The sequence below is a fragment of the Calidris pugnax genome, unplaced genomic scaffold (assembly GCF_001431845.1).
Source record: "Calidris pugnax isolate Ruff unplaced genomic scaffold, ASM143184v1 scaffold60, whole genome shotgun sequence".
Lineage (NCBI taxonomy): Eukaryota > Metazoa > Chordata > Aves > Charadriiformes > Scolopacidae > Calidris > Calidris pugnax.
In genome coordinates, this window is record NW_015090831.1 from 230,077 (window position 1) to 245,135 (window position 15,059).

Consider the following 15,059-nt stretch of genomic DNA (forward strand, 5'->3'; position numbering starts at 1 on the left):
GTCTAAGCTTTTAGCCACTCCAACGGCCCACGGACAGATTGTCTTCCAGTCTCTCAACATCTCTGAGAAATCTGGGGAAAGCAGAGTAACAGGAAAGGCCATTCCAAGAACAGCTCCCCACCACGCTCCCGAAAGAAAACAAACCCAGACACTCTTCTAAAACAGGATTAAATAACTTGTAGACAAGCCTCATCGGTCCACAGTGACCTAAGTAATGAATGGGTAAAGAAGGTTTAACTTTTTCTAAAAAAGTAGTGAAGGAGGACACACAGCAACCAGAATTCAGAGCATCTTCTGGCTCCACAGCCCATGAAACAGCACAGACGAGTAACTCAGACCCTCAGTTTCTGTAACACTGAGAGAAAGCATATAGAGTTCCCCAGGAAAACCTGACAATCGGTGTTAGGACTCTACTGGAAAAAGCCTTCAAGCATAACACAGCTTTCAAACAGAACAGTCTTAACAGTATTACTGTCACTCATCGAACAGTAGAGCTTCAAGAGACAGATAAGCTACGCAATTTTTAAAATTCGGGGAAAAAAACCAATCTTTCTACTGACCATGAAGTTAAGGAAAATAAAAATTTTAGCTCCTCAAACAGCTCTGTTTAAACAAACTCTGAAGACTTTTCTATGAAAGTCAATCTAATTAAATGACTTTATTAAACCTGAAAAAAGTGTTTTTAAAGATAGATTTACTAACTAGCACACCAATACACCTTGTTGTCTGTTTTTCACCTTTTCTTACGGTTTTGAAAGACATACGCCGTATTTTAACTTGTACTTCATTCTGAAGTAGGGGAGATATGAAGATCTCATACAAAATAACTGAACATTAGAGGAAACAGTGATGATAGCAAACAGAACATGCTGCCATGGGAATAAAAAGGAGTACCTGTCAAAGAGTTATTACTCACTAATTCCTTAAAAAGCACATCCAAACCTTTCTCAACTAGCATGACTAAAAGATTTCAAACAAATACAGCTTAGATGGACTTATTTCTCCAACTAACAGCATACCAGAATTAGAAATATCTAAATGTTTAGTAGATGTAATACTGCTGCTTTAGCATATTTACGCATTAAAACAAAATCATTCTCCAAGTGACAGATTCATCTCTCAAGATGCACTTTAGCCAGGCAGGTACCTTCACTGCACGACCATCACACTGACAACAGTTTACAGCAAACTGCTCGAGTCACTAGCTTTAGGTAAGTATAAATATATGCAGTGTGTTTTCCCTGGTGCAGACGGCCTGTCCTGCCAGCACAAACCCACTCGCCCCGTGGTGGGGGGCACCAAGAGCAGTCTCACACCCCCAGCACCGAAACTCCAACCCCAAGGACCTGACAGCCTTTCACAACTGGGCTGACAGAAAGTAAGTATCAGCTTTAGTCCAGAACAGGACTCAAAAATCACACCTCTAAAACCCTACTGAGATACTGCTATCCTTTTTTTTTTTTTTACTGTTCCTCAGAGGAAAAAACAAAAAAATCCTACAACACTGGTAACCCAAAACCAGCTTTGGTTGCACAAATCAGAACCAGGCTCCGAGTCCAAGCCAGAGCAAGGGACCTTCACTGCTATGTCCTTTCACCCCCAAAATACCACAGGTTTCGTATTCTTTCTAAATTTCTTTTTCATAATGAATAAGTCCCAGATAGAAACTTCAACAATAGCACTAAGTCAACAGGTAATACTCTCCTAAAGATTGTTTTTATTAAACTTTAAGGGAAACAGTGATTGATAGTGAACATTGTTTGTTTTTACCCATCAGAACTGTAAGTCAACAGGTAACACTCTCCTAAAGATTGTTTTTGTTAAACTTTAAGGGAAACAGTGATCGATACTGAACATTGTTTGTTTTTACCCATCAGAACTACATTTACCCATATACTCCCTTTTATTCTGCTGCTGAAAAACAGAGCACTTGGATCCTACAGACCAGTTCGGTTTTTCCCTTATCCTTTAAGCTCCCTGTTGTCATCCCTCACAGTATTCTCTCTGAAATAGAGTTTATCCTACTTTAAGTAAACGTGCTAGTTTTTTGGATGAACATGTCTGGCAATGTCAATGGTTGAACACCATCCTCACTCTGAAAAGCTGATCACTGTTTTAATTATGAACCTGCAACGAGAAATTCCATATTGGGTGTAGATACCCTAGAAGACGAAGCTTTGGGACTAAACTTATCTATTCCCTTCTTCATTCCTTAAGATGACATCTTGCAAGAAATGATACAACTCTTTAAAATGTTATTTCACCACTTTTATTCACTTTGTAGTATTTATGTTCACCCTGTGAGGTAGAAAGCAATGAAACACGTTACACTCTGACACTATTTAAGAAAAGAATTTCCTCTTCACCACCGAGGCCGCCTCTTTCACAGAGGAGCTTCAGGCCACAAAATTTACATATTTGCAACACTGCAGACTTTAATGAAAGAAATATTTTAACTGATGTTACCAGGACATGGGAAACAAAACATAACATACCACAGCTTAGGTGTTAAAATCTCTTAACAAGATAGATGGCTTTAACCCCATAGCACTCCACGCTAAGTGTGATGGAAAAGTGAATTTATTACTCAAACTGAATTTACCTACTCAAAATAAGCTGGTTCTAGGCCAACCTAGAGCCAGCCTTCCAATTTACCTGCAATCAAGCACCAAATTAAAGCAAAGAAAACAAGGAAAACTTACTAAAGCCTAGAGATCCTACAAGCTTAACATCATTTGTATTTCCTAATTCGCTTATTACGTGACTTTTTCTATATTGAAAAGGGAGATTCAGAAACAAAAAGGACAAAATATTGAGCTGAAACGTGCAAACTCATTTTGCAAAGTCCCAAGCACAGCTAGTAACATCTGGTGACAACACGTACAGAAGAGTGTCATGAAGCTCAACAGCTACTTTGACCAAAAGCCTTACCCCTTCGAAAGCCAGAGCCCTATTATCTGCCCTCCCTTTGTACACACATACCTGGTTTTTTTAATAAAGATTTCTGCTTTTTCATAGAAGTAGCTGAAAGGCTTAAGATGGGGAGGTGGAAGGAAGACATCTACAAAGCTGTTTGCCTTTCTTTTCCCTCCCTCTGCCCCAAGATGGAAAACAGGGAACAGAACTAAGGAGTCACATCTAGAGCAGGAAACCTGCCTGTGCAGCACCATGATTTTCACCCCCGAGACAGCACTGAGTATCTTAAAAAAAACTCTTTGCTTCATTTCCAATTTATTTTTAAAAGTAAATATTTTAGTGAATTAGCAAAGATGATCATGTATTATTTTCTACTAATCCAACTGAGAATTAATCTATTTAGTTGTCAGATCTCTTTCATCTTGCTACATAGTGTCCCCTTAGAAGTTTCTATTAATTATGAAGTAATGCAGGGAACTGGGCAGACAACGAAAAAGTTCAAACCAATGAACCCAAAGCAAAGCTGCTTTGATAGTGCTGAAACTCCTCCCAGTTTCCCAAAGGATTTTCTGATTCTTGGTGGAAGGAAGCCCAAGAAAGCCCACAAGAAGCAGGAAAAGGTACAGCGTAAGGCCCTCCTTACAGGTGGAAAGGGCTCACGGAATGGGTAAGATTTTTATTACTTAGCTACTCTAAAGTCATTCCATTATCTCAGAAGTGAGTGAACTCCTATGTCAACAGAAAAAAAAACCCAAACCACCAAACACAACCCAACACTTTTCGGTCACTTCCCTTTCCAGGTTCTTAAACAATTGGAGCTTCACAAAGCAATCCTAGGGCGATCTGAAAACCAAAGCCAAGCCATTCGGCCACCACTTTACATACAAATCATCTGATTATAGATAAAGCACCTGAATGTTATCTCAAGAATGCTGATCTAGGCTGAAACAACACAACAGAAGGGGCACCAAAAACACCTCACTGAGCCCAACATCCTTAAGCGACACTTTGTATCTAGATAAATAGGTCCACATAGATCCCTATCTAAATGAAGAAAATCCAATTTGGACCAAAAAGACGGGACACTGATGGAGCTACAGGGGAAGTGAGTTGACCAGAGAATAATTAAAGTCATTTCTGGGCTTCTTTAGTAAACCTTACAACACGAAAAGCCCCAAAATAAAAATCTATTAAAAAGTTTAATGCAGAAAAAGCAATGCAATTTTAATCACAATATGTAGTAACAGACATGAAACAACTGTGAGACAACCCAAACATTACCCTACTGAGTGGGACAGTAGTAATGGATGAGAACATGAGCAATATCTCATTCCTATAAATAATGATCATTCACTATTTATGAACATACCATTGACACAAAACTGCCACTGCTTATGAAACATCAAAAAAACCCTAGAGCACTAGATTTTAAAGCTACATTTCATTATACAAGTTTCTGGTCTGCCAAAACTTATATAAATTAGTTATTAAAAACAGAATTACTGTTACAATATAACAATTAAATCAAATTATTACAAATTCCTTTTGGAAAGGCTAAATATAGTACTTTATGAAATATATGTTTCCTGAAAAGCAGGACCTTTTCCCCCACCCTAGATGCCTTTGCACTCCCATAAGAGAAAATTGTTGCAAGTACTGCAACATCTAGTCAAGACACAGAACCTGGTCTTCATCTGGCTCCCTGTGATACATTTGGATCATTCACCATGTAACAAATGCAACCTTACACATATAAAATGTTGTTAACAAATTGCATCTGTGGAATTCCTTTTTATTTTCTTTATTCTGCTTCAATTAGCATAACTCAACTGTCCAAGTCAGACAAATGGGGATGGAAACGTGCACACCTACACATATAAATATTCCCTCTTATTTTTCATGTAATTAACCCCATAATGTATTTTTAAAGGCTGAGATGCCACAACAAGAAGTTTTCCTCTTTATTAAAAACAGTATTACACACAGAACGTGAACTCAGTTTAATTCGTGGCTTCAAGCATCAGAACTTTCATGTGATCAGGTGTGACACCACTGTGGTCCTTGCAGAGGAGAGGAGGAAGAGTCACCAGGAGGGAAGGCTGTGGAAATTCTCCAACAGAAGCTGGTGGGATCTGTCTCCCAGTAGCAGCTGCTGCCTCACCTCATCCCACCCAAATATCAGAGATTTTCATGAACCAACAACTTCTTAACTCCACACACTGCTTCTGGTCCCAGCAGAGGAACCTCACTTGAAGCTACTCAAGAGCCTCACCTGGCTGAGCTGTGCCTACCTGCCCTGTATTTGTTAGCAAAGAAACTGTGTCACCTTAAAGATCTGGTCTTTCAAAACATGAGTTCTCACTCATCCACAGAGTTTAAGTGGAATCTCATTTTGCTGGTGCCTATCAGAAGGCTGAGGGCTGGTTACAACAGCCACAGACTGAGATGTGAACACACTCTGCTGCTTAGAGGAAATACACCCATTAAAAACAAGTTTCTGTGGTCAGAGCAGAACTTACTGCCTGCCGTGGTTTGGGCTGGGCGGGCAGGGAAGTTAAGTCACCAAGAGTTTGGGCACCAAATGAGCCCGCTAATTTCATCTTCAGCTGCGATGCAATTTCCTGGCAAGTTTCAGGTGTAACTTGCACATTGGAGAAGAAGCTGCTCACAGCACCTCTCCCCTCCCACCACACCCGGGATTTAACCTGCTGATTTGTCCATAATATTCTCTTTCCAGGAGTGAGATCCAAAGTTCTTATTACACATTTTTTTAACTGAGGTTCATACATCAATACCAGGGAATTCGTATCTTACAGAGGTTTTTTTAAAACAAATGTCCTAACCAAAGTGATGAAACCTGGAGTGCTGAAGACCTGACAAACAAAACAGAAATCCATCATGTTATACTAAAAAAAAAAAAATACTAGAGATTAGTTCTACAGTTAGAAAAATTCTAAATTTTTCTAAGTCTAAATTATCCAAAATTTAGAAAAATGTTTAAAAAAAAATATTAAAACACAAGTGCACTTACAGTAATTGGTAGGAATTAGTTATTAAAAGTTGATTACAAATTTTCATCTTAACTCGAACACCTTTAACTCAGGAAACTATATTATTACTCTTAAATTTTCTGTAATAACAGCATCTCTCTCTTATTTATCTAGTCATTAGGTACCACTGCAAGATGTCCAGGGTCTAACTTATATCAAAGTTTAGCACGGGGGAATCAGACATTACCAGGATGCTTCAAAGTAGAAATAGTTTTTATTGTGCAACTCAAACTGGTCAGATTAAAAAAAATAATAATAATATAACTTGCAGCCATCAAAGTGGTAGGAAGCTAAGAAAGCCAAATTATAAATTAAGATGTAAACACCAGAAAACAACTCAGTAAAAGGGGGCAGTATACATTTATAAATACGTTGGCTAAGAATTGATACATACATGCACCACTTTGTGTGCCACAGGGGATGTGATGAGAGAAAAATGGAGAAAATGGTAGTTTATTGATGTGGAAAACTGACTGAAAAGTAACATTAATAAACTGGAGAACAGTCTTAGAGGCAAACTAACTTCTCGCAATTTAATATGACATAAACATGAGAAAACTCAGAGAAAAACATGAGAAAATACAGGGGAAAATTCTATTAAGGTGAACATATTGGAGAGGTGTTGAGTACATTGAATTTCAGAGAGCAGAGAAATAAATCTATTAGACAAAACCAACCCAGTTCTGCCCTCACACACTGAGCAGCGGGGAATGACTTCTTTATTTGAGAGGATACAACCCTGGTATCAGCTCACCTGCTCCTTCCACTCTGAAGTGTGCATTTAAATAACAACACACCAAAGGCATATTCGTCCCTAATAAAGTCTGATATTCTTACTCCATGCATTTCCTTGTTGGCTTATTTCTGAAGAAATAAGGTTTTCTAAAAAAATAAAAAAAACCAAACAACAATGAGAATCAGGTGTGGTAATCTCTCCTTTTACCTTAAAGGATTAGGCATTTTATTGGTGTAAATGTATTAGTCACAATTAGAATTACACCAAAGTAAATTAGGAAAAATACGAACTCGGATTTTACTGGCAAAATTCTGCTGCCTTATATTTAGGGTAGTTCTGTTATAGACAGGGACCCAACACCTTCAGTCACAACATATGCCAATTATGACATATTAACAAGTAGAAATTTCCAAAATGGATTAAAATCAAACCTTTAAAATAGTGTATTTCAAAAGACTTCATTTCTTTGACTCAGAACTAGTCAACATTAAATATGTAATTATGACCATCTATAATGATATTAGTTTTAGTTTCATAAAATTATTGTTCCACTTCTTATTCCTTTTCATACACAGTAATTCAGTTCTGGTACAGTTCTCTACTTGTTACAGAAATTTTGGTTCTACAATTAATTTTCAATGGCTTTTGGGACACCTAACTTTTAACTTATTTTGTTTATGTAAATATTACAAGTACTATCTTTTAAAAAGTTGAACAGAATGATAAATATGCTAAGGCACAGAACTGTTCAAATAAGTATAAACAAGGCACAGTTTATTAGTTTTGTTGGCAAAATAAACTACAAATAATCTTTTGAATGTCTAGCACCCATCATTATTTTTTTCTATGAAAAATAATTAAACTCAAAATTAATGTAAGCAGATTTAAGGTCTAATTTCTGAATTATTCAAACAGGACATCTCAACTGATCTCAGTCAACACAGAAGTTGTACAAAGCTGACGACTCCTCAATTTTGCCAAGCAGGAGCAATGTGAAATCTGGCACCATGTAATTCAAAGAACAACTGAAGCTGCCCAAGGTATTTCCTTCCAAGGTGTTCTTAAATTGAAGGGAAAGGAAAAATTGCTACCTACACTTGAGACGCTCCAGAGCAGCCCAACAGAGTGCAGAGAGGCAGATTACAAAACATTCCCCTAAGCTTTCATCATGGAATTACACCTCATCCTGAGGAAACCTACCTATAAGGGAAAGTTCCTGCATAATGAATTGAGGTGTGACTCTCAATTAAGGTCCCTGCAGATACCATTGTTCTCTGCTGTGAACTCAAACAGGTTAGGACAGATTTAATGGGCTGGTGTTAAGTGACCCCATGCCTACGGCTCTAGCCTGCAGCAAAACTGCAGCTTTATCTAAATTAAGAGTGTGGTTTGCAGATATGGCTGAACCCACCTAACCTCAGGATGACACCAGAAGCGTAGCAGTCTCAGGCTTCTCCGTTCCCAAGCCTCCTGTCCCTCCTACCACTCCTCATAGAAAGTCCAGGATGCTCAGCTTTTCCATGGTGGGCTCTCACCTCCCATTATCCAGTCGGATGGGCCTCAGTACTCCCAAAAGCAGAGCATCCCTCTGGCCTGCAGACCACAGGTACTCTGCCTCAGCTGTACCCTAAAAAGCACACTCTGAGATAAATTATTTGCCTGGTGAGGCCTCACCTAGAGTACTGTGTCCAGTTTTGGGCCCCCTACCATAAAAAAGACATTGAGGTGCTGGAGCGGGTCCAGAGAAGGGCAACAGAGATGGTGAGGGGTCTGGAGCACAAGTCTTGTGAGGAGAGGCTGAGGGAGCTGGGGTTATTCAGCCTGGAGAAGAGGAGGCTGAGGGGAGACCTTCTTGCTCTCTCCAACTCCCTGAAAGGAGGGTGTAGAGAGGTGGGGGTCAATCTCTTCTCTCAAGTCACAGGCGACAGGACAAGAGGAAATGGCCTCAAGTTGCACCAGGGGAGGTTCAGGCTGGATATTAGGAAAAATTTTTTCACTGAAAGGGTTATCAGACATCGGAATGGGCTGCCCAGGGAGGTGGTTGAGGCACCATCCCTGGAGGTGTTCAAAAGACGGGTTGATGTCGTGCTGGGAGGTATGGTTTAGTGATGGTGATGCTTCTTGTTTGTTGTGTGGGTGTCTATTTTTGTCAGTTAGGTTGACGGTTGGACAAGATGATCTTTAAGGTCCCTTCCAACCTAGAAGATTCTGTGATTCTGTGATTTGTCACAGGCCAAGCCTGTACTCACAAGCGGACGTTACAGGTTAGCTGGGAGGTGTTAATGCAATAAACCCTAATAAACTGATCATGAGCTCGAAACTTAAGAGCAAGTCTTTGTATTGCTTAACTTCAGCCACATAAATACAAATTTAGCCAAAAGCACCCCAGTTTAACAGCTCACTGGTTAACTATGCTCGGCTACTCTAGCATTGAGACTGGGTTGATGGTTCATCAACAGCTTATTTTCATCCCTGCTGCAGTGTCAAACTAACACAATCCAACCTACTCAGTGTTAAGTCTGATCTACCATTATCGAATGGGACGTTAATGAGTACCAGCCATGGACTGAAAGGAAGTCTCTGTTATCCACAAAAATATTTTGCAGGTGAGAGCACAGGAAGGCCAGAGGATCACAGCTGAAAACTGAAATAATGGTTGGGAAATGGGAGTTGAAAATGCTCTCATGAGAAACATCGCTGCATGATGCAATGGGCCTCAAAGGGAGGGAGAAAAACACAGGACCTGAAGGCAGGAGAAGTCTCATGAACCGAAGTTTTCAATTCCATGAATAAAGATTATGACACAGCAGTACATTACCTACTACCAAACACACTTCGGTAATCCCAGCAACCTCCAACCATATCCAAAATAAGTAAATAAATACAGGTGCTGAAATCTAACTGAGCATTAAACTAGTGCTGGGAATGACATTTCCCCAACATATGAGCTGGTTGATTCTAATCAAGCAAACCTCGTTTCTTTCCCAAGGGAAGTCTGCTGCCTTGATTTCACTTAGTTTCCCATGGAAATACAATCTTTTGAGTCTCTTACTTAGACTTTTCATGAAGTCTTTGAAGGAATTTTGTTTTACAGAACACTTGCATGGTTTGAACTGAAGTTATCCTCCGCTGACCTTTCATTTTACACAGTGGTGTCCTGGCTTCTTTGTTCCACAAAGCCCCTCATTTGTAAGCGACTTTGAGGGTTCAACCACAGGTGAGGAACACACATCTGACACACAAATCTTGAGTTAGGATAGTTTCTGTCCACATTGAGTCATTTATGTACATTTATGTTTTTAAACTTAAACCTGAGTGCATCAGACAGTACCAGGCAGGTACTTCTGATTCTGATTAACAGCTTAAATACATCCCCACACATTTGATACTTCCCACCTTGGAGATAGTCAAGAGCTATCTGGACATGGTTTGGGCAACAAAGCTCCAGGTGGCCCTGCTTGAGCAGGAGTTGGCCAAGGTCACCTCTAGAGTCCCTTCTAACCTCACCCTTTCTGTGCACCAAGGTCACCTCCAGAGTCCCTTCTAACCTCACCCTTTCTGTGCAACTCTGTAATACCCAATTGCATTTATTTAAGCACCTTCCTAGAAGTCATGGGTATCACCAGCACAACTAACAACACAACTTCATCTCTCTCTAAAATAAAAAACCATTGACTTGAAAATTTAAGCAAATTGTTTTAAGGCATCTATTGGTTAACAATTATGATTTAGTATAAATAATTATTGCTAAATTGGGATTAGAAAAAAAAAATATCTATTCACGCTATGAAAGCAACTACCTGTAACATTTCCATATACAAAATCAGCTTTAAAAGACTTAATGCTTCCCAATAAAGATGTGAAAGTGTGTCTGGAGCAGAGGGGAGAGACTCCAGTACCAAATTCCAAACTCTGACTTCACTGCAGTAAGCAAGCTGGTCGCAGGGACAATTCCAACACAATTCCAGTGCACAGAAGACACACCAAGCAAGCTGAATGTGTCTGGAATAGGTGAGGAGAGACTCCAGCACCAAATTCCAAACTCTGACTTCACTGCAGTAAGCAAGCTGGTCGCAGGGATGCACCCAACACAATTCCAGTGCACAGAAGACACACCAAGCAAGACTACTTGCCTTTATGTTGGCAATTAGCTGTAATTAACAACTCCATTAATCTCCTTATAACAATAAATGACACTATCAGTTAATGCAATGTACAAAAAAAAAAAAAAATAATAACCTGTAAAATGTGTACCGTTTCAACAACAGACAGAGGGGGCAAAAGCAGAGTCTAAAGTTCCCACACAGTCTACACTTTATTTACACTCACATATGCAGGATGAAATAGCTCCAAGAAAATATTAAGAAGTGACTATTGTTTGATCTTATAAACAGAAATCACAAGAAAAAAATGTTTAGGCGTAAGAATACATGCAAGAAAAATGTGGATGTAGGACTCTGCCACAGCAAACTTTTTTTTTAAAAAAAAAGGCAAGTATTGCCATAAATTTAATGATATCTGTGTGTATACGTTCATATTTTGAACTCTTCCAGTTCATTTTATCAGCAAAACTCTGCAGTAGGATACACCTTATCAGCAAAAATATCAACATAAAACTATGATTTAAGCAGAATGAATACGCTGCTTCAGAAGCATCATAGCTTCAGGATGCCTCGAAAGCCAGACGCTGAACACTTCACATTTCCAGTGTTACAACAGAAACTGAATGAACTAAGGGATGGACAGAGTACATATAAAAGGGAAAGCAAGAAAAAATTTCTCCAAGTTAACTACTTCCAGCTCATCAAAATACTCAAAATTGAACATTACATTTAATGATCAGCAAAAGATCATCCTGAGGTGATCACTCAAGGACTGTGAATGAAAGTCACTTCTCATACGTACTCTGTCAGCATTTTAGTAACTTTAAACCACGTCTTTAACTTGCTATTCATGCACTTTTTCCTCTATAACCTTAGCCATGTCATGTGATGTCAAACTTAGCTGTAAATGAATCTATGTTCAAACAAGGATTTTGAGATGAACACTCAGGTAGCTTTGACCCCACAATGCAGGCATCAACAATTACCACCATGCTTTTAGCTTCCTAACAACTCAAGTAAATTTACTTCTAAAAGCCTTCAGCCGGAATTTACTTCATTATTAAGCATGATTTTCCCCTGCAATGTGCAACTCTGCTATCTCCAGTAATATGTATTCAAATAAAAAACACAGTTACGCGATAAGAAACAAAGCCAGGGCTTATCTATTCTGCAATTTTCCCCCCTTCTAGCCAAAACAATTCATTAGCATTATGAAATACAACTCTTACTCATCAGAAAGAAACAATATGAAATGTTCCTGCTCAGTTTCTGAAGCTCACAAAAGGACATCTTCCCCGTTTTGCTTAATAGTAATCTTTCTCTCAGTTAAAAAAAACAAAACAGAAAAACCAAAACAAAACCAACATAAAAAAAAAAAACCCACACAATTTTCTTCCTCAGGTTTAATTTAGGGTAAATTACAAACACTTGCTAACATAAACATGCTACGGACCAGAAGCCTAATTCTTTCACAGCTGGAATCTCCAAGTGAGAGAAACGAGTTGCTGATTTGTAAAATGCTGCAAGTGGATATAAATCTCTAAAATACTAAAAAGAAAAAGTTCCAGCATACTCATCAAGACGAAATCAAAAGAAAAGTCAAATAAAGATGCTTATACTGACAAACTGGGCAGTATACATTTTTTTTTTGTAGTGGGATGACCAGCAGTGTGCATTATTGCCCAGTCTGGGACTACAGTGTCTCTATGGCATTTTAATACAAAATAGAAAAAGTTCCAGCATACTCATCAAGACAAAATCAAAAGAAAAGTCAAATAAAGATGCTTATACTGACAAACTGGGCAGTATACATTTTTTTTTGTAGTGGGATGACCAGCAGTGTGCATTATTGCCCAGTCTGGGACTACAGTGTCTCTATGGCATTTTAATACAGTCTAAGGAACTTCAGTAATAGTAGTAGGAATGAGTGATAATCATTAGGTCCCCCCCATGTTTTAAACCTTTCTATGCTCCAAACAACAGCACTAGTTAAAAAAAAAAAAAACCAAAAAAAAACAACAACAACAACAAAAAACACCCTCCAAAACCAAAAGAACCCCACAACAAATCGAAAAATCCCACCCCACATCAAAGACAAATGGACCAAAAGCTGCATTTTTGTATGTATGAAATATCTATCATGAACAAAGCAAATCCTGTGCCTGTCGTAGCGACACAAGGTTGTAAAGAACAGGTCAGAGAGACATGACAGTCTTAACTATTTTTACATCTTGCAGATCTGTAAATACATAGTGGAAGGCAGCCCTAGGAGATGCTCTGTGACCCCACGACACGCTGTACTACAAGCCCTTTCTGATTTCAGGCAGGCTTCACGCAGGGTGGCACAGCGAGGACAGCAGCGTGCTGGGGACAGGGGACCATCGGCTCCGTGTCTCTGTACAGCCAATGTAAATCACCAGCCACCCTGATGCTTCAAACACCTTTCACCAGACACATCCCTGGCACAAGTCCGGGCTCAAAAAAAAAAGGCTTTGAGACACTCAAGTAATTGAGCCATCACAAACGAGTCTGTGGATTTCTCCCTCCCTCCAAGAGTCTCTTTCAAAATAGATCAAATCGATCATAGCAGTATTTGCTATGAAGAAAAGCTGCTTAAATATTTCTCAGCTATTTAACTACTGTCATCCACAACAACCTCTCCTAGGAGTGCTTGACGTACCACTACCACAAAAATCTACATTAAAGCATTATTTATGCAACATTGGGAAAAGGGCTAGCCCATGAATGAAACTGTCACTACACGGCAATAATCTAAACAATCTATTAATAGTACAAGTTGATAATCTTGTCTGGCTGATGTGTCTGGCACTACGCTTATATATTGCTTCAATGACCATTTTATCTTGAGACTATTACATAATATATCAAATGTAGTCACATTTCAGTACAGAGAAAACACGCCTCATTCCTACAGAAAAGCAACACTTTAGTACAACGCTAAAGCAGTTTCACTGAAGTATAAATCTAATCTTCTTCACCATCACTTCAGCAGTCCACAAGCTGCTTGCTTGCTTGAACTCTTTACAGCAATTTGCCATTAACAAGTTTTTTTAAAATATGATTTATCAAAATAACATGATCATGTAAAAAAAAAAGCACCTGATTTTATAAACATTAAAATACAAACACAGGGTTGCAAGGTGGACTTTAAAAACTGAGAAAACCCAATTACTCTCCATGATTACTTCGTTAGTACCACTACACTGTTGTTGCTTTTAAATACACTCCCAGATTCTAGCGGAAATTCACTTCTTCGGGAAGGACTAGAAGTTTTGACCGCATTGTAAAACAATGCGGGAAACAGTAAAAAACACCCAAACAAACAAACAAAAAAAAAATCCCACAAAGGTAAAACAGAGGATTCTTTTTAATATCAACAGCCAAGTGAGAGAACCCAATCAGAAAGGCATGGAGCCTGCTTTGACAGCTGTACCCCGGGAAAAGCCAATCCCCACGCACAGAGGTTTGGCTGAGGCGGAGACACGGATTCATTGAAGAAATTCTTGAGGGTGCATTTACTATCGGCTCTGCATACAAGTACAGACACATCGGGCGACAGCCCGCACCTCAGCCTTATACAACTCTTAAGGAGCACAGAAGTGGATGTTTGAAGATCACCGAGACAAACCAGGGCGTTCAAAAGGCACCCGAACCGTGGATAAGCATCTTCAAAGCATCATCTTAGGTGCCGTCCTAATACTCGTCAAAAAAACCCCAGAAACTTATCTTTATCTAAGCGGAAAAAAGCTTTTTTATTTTTTTTTTCACCCCCTCCGTAACACTACAAGCACAAACATCACATATCTATTTTTTAACTCCTGCCGGTTGATTTAGAAATCACCCTAAACGCTCAAAAAAAAATAAGACTTAGTGCAACGCCGGCGCGTCTTGACATTTGACGGGACACCGCGCAGGGGGAAAACACCTCTTTTCCAAAAAAAAAAAACCAAAAAACAAAAAGTATACAAGCGGGAAGCGTAGCGGTCACAACCCCCCCGCCGTTCCTCCCTCCGCACCCGCGGCAGGGGACGGGCTGGCCCGGCCGAAGCCACCGCTGTCCCCTCCCGTCCCCTCCCGTCCCGGCCCGTCCCCTCCCGCGCACCAGAGAAGCGGCGGCAGCAGCCAAGGCGCCCTACGCCAACTGCGGCCGCAGCGCCCGCCCCGCTCATTCAGAGACGCATCTTGCGCCTTCCTCCCTCTTACGCTAGCGTAAAGGCCTCCCCCTCACCTTCC

At 39.7% G+C, this 15,059-nt stretch overlaps 1 protein-coding gene across 1 annotated transcript in view; it reads right to left on the reverse strand.

Moving 5' to 3' along the window:
- Positions 1-15,059, reverse strand: part of EPC2 (enhancer of polycomb homolog 2 (Drosophila)) — a 50,227-nt gene that overhangs the window by 34,236 nt on the left and 932 nt on the right. The window lies entirely within an intron of this gene.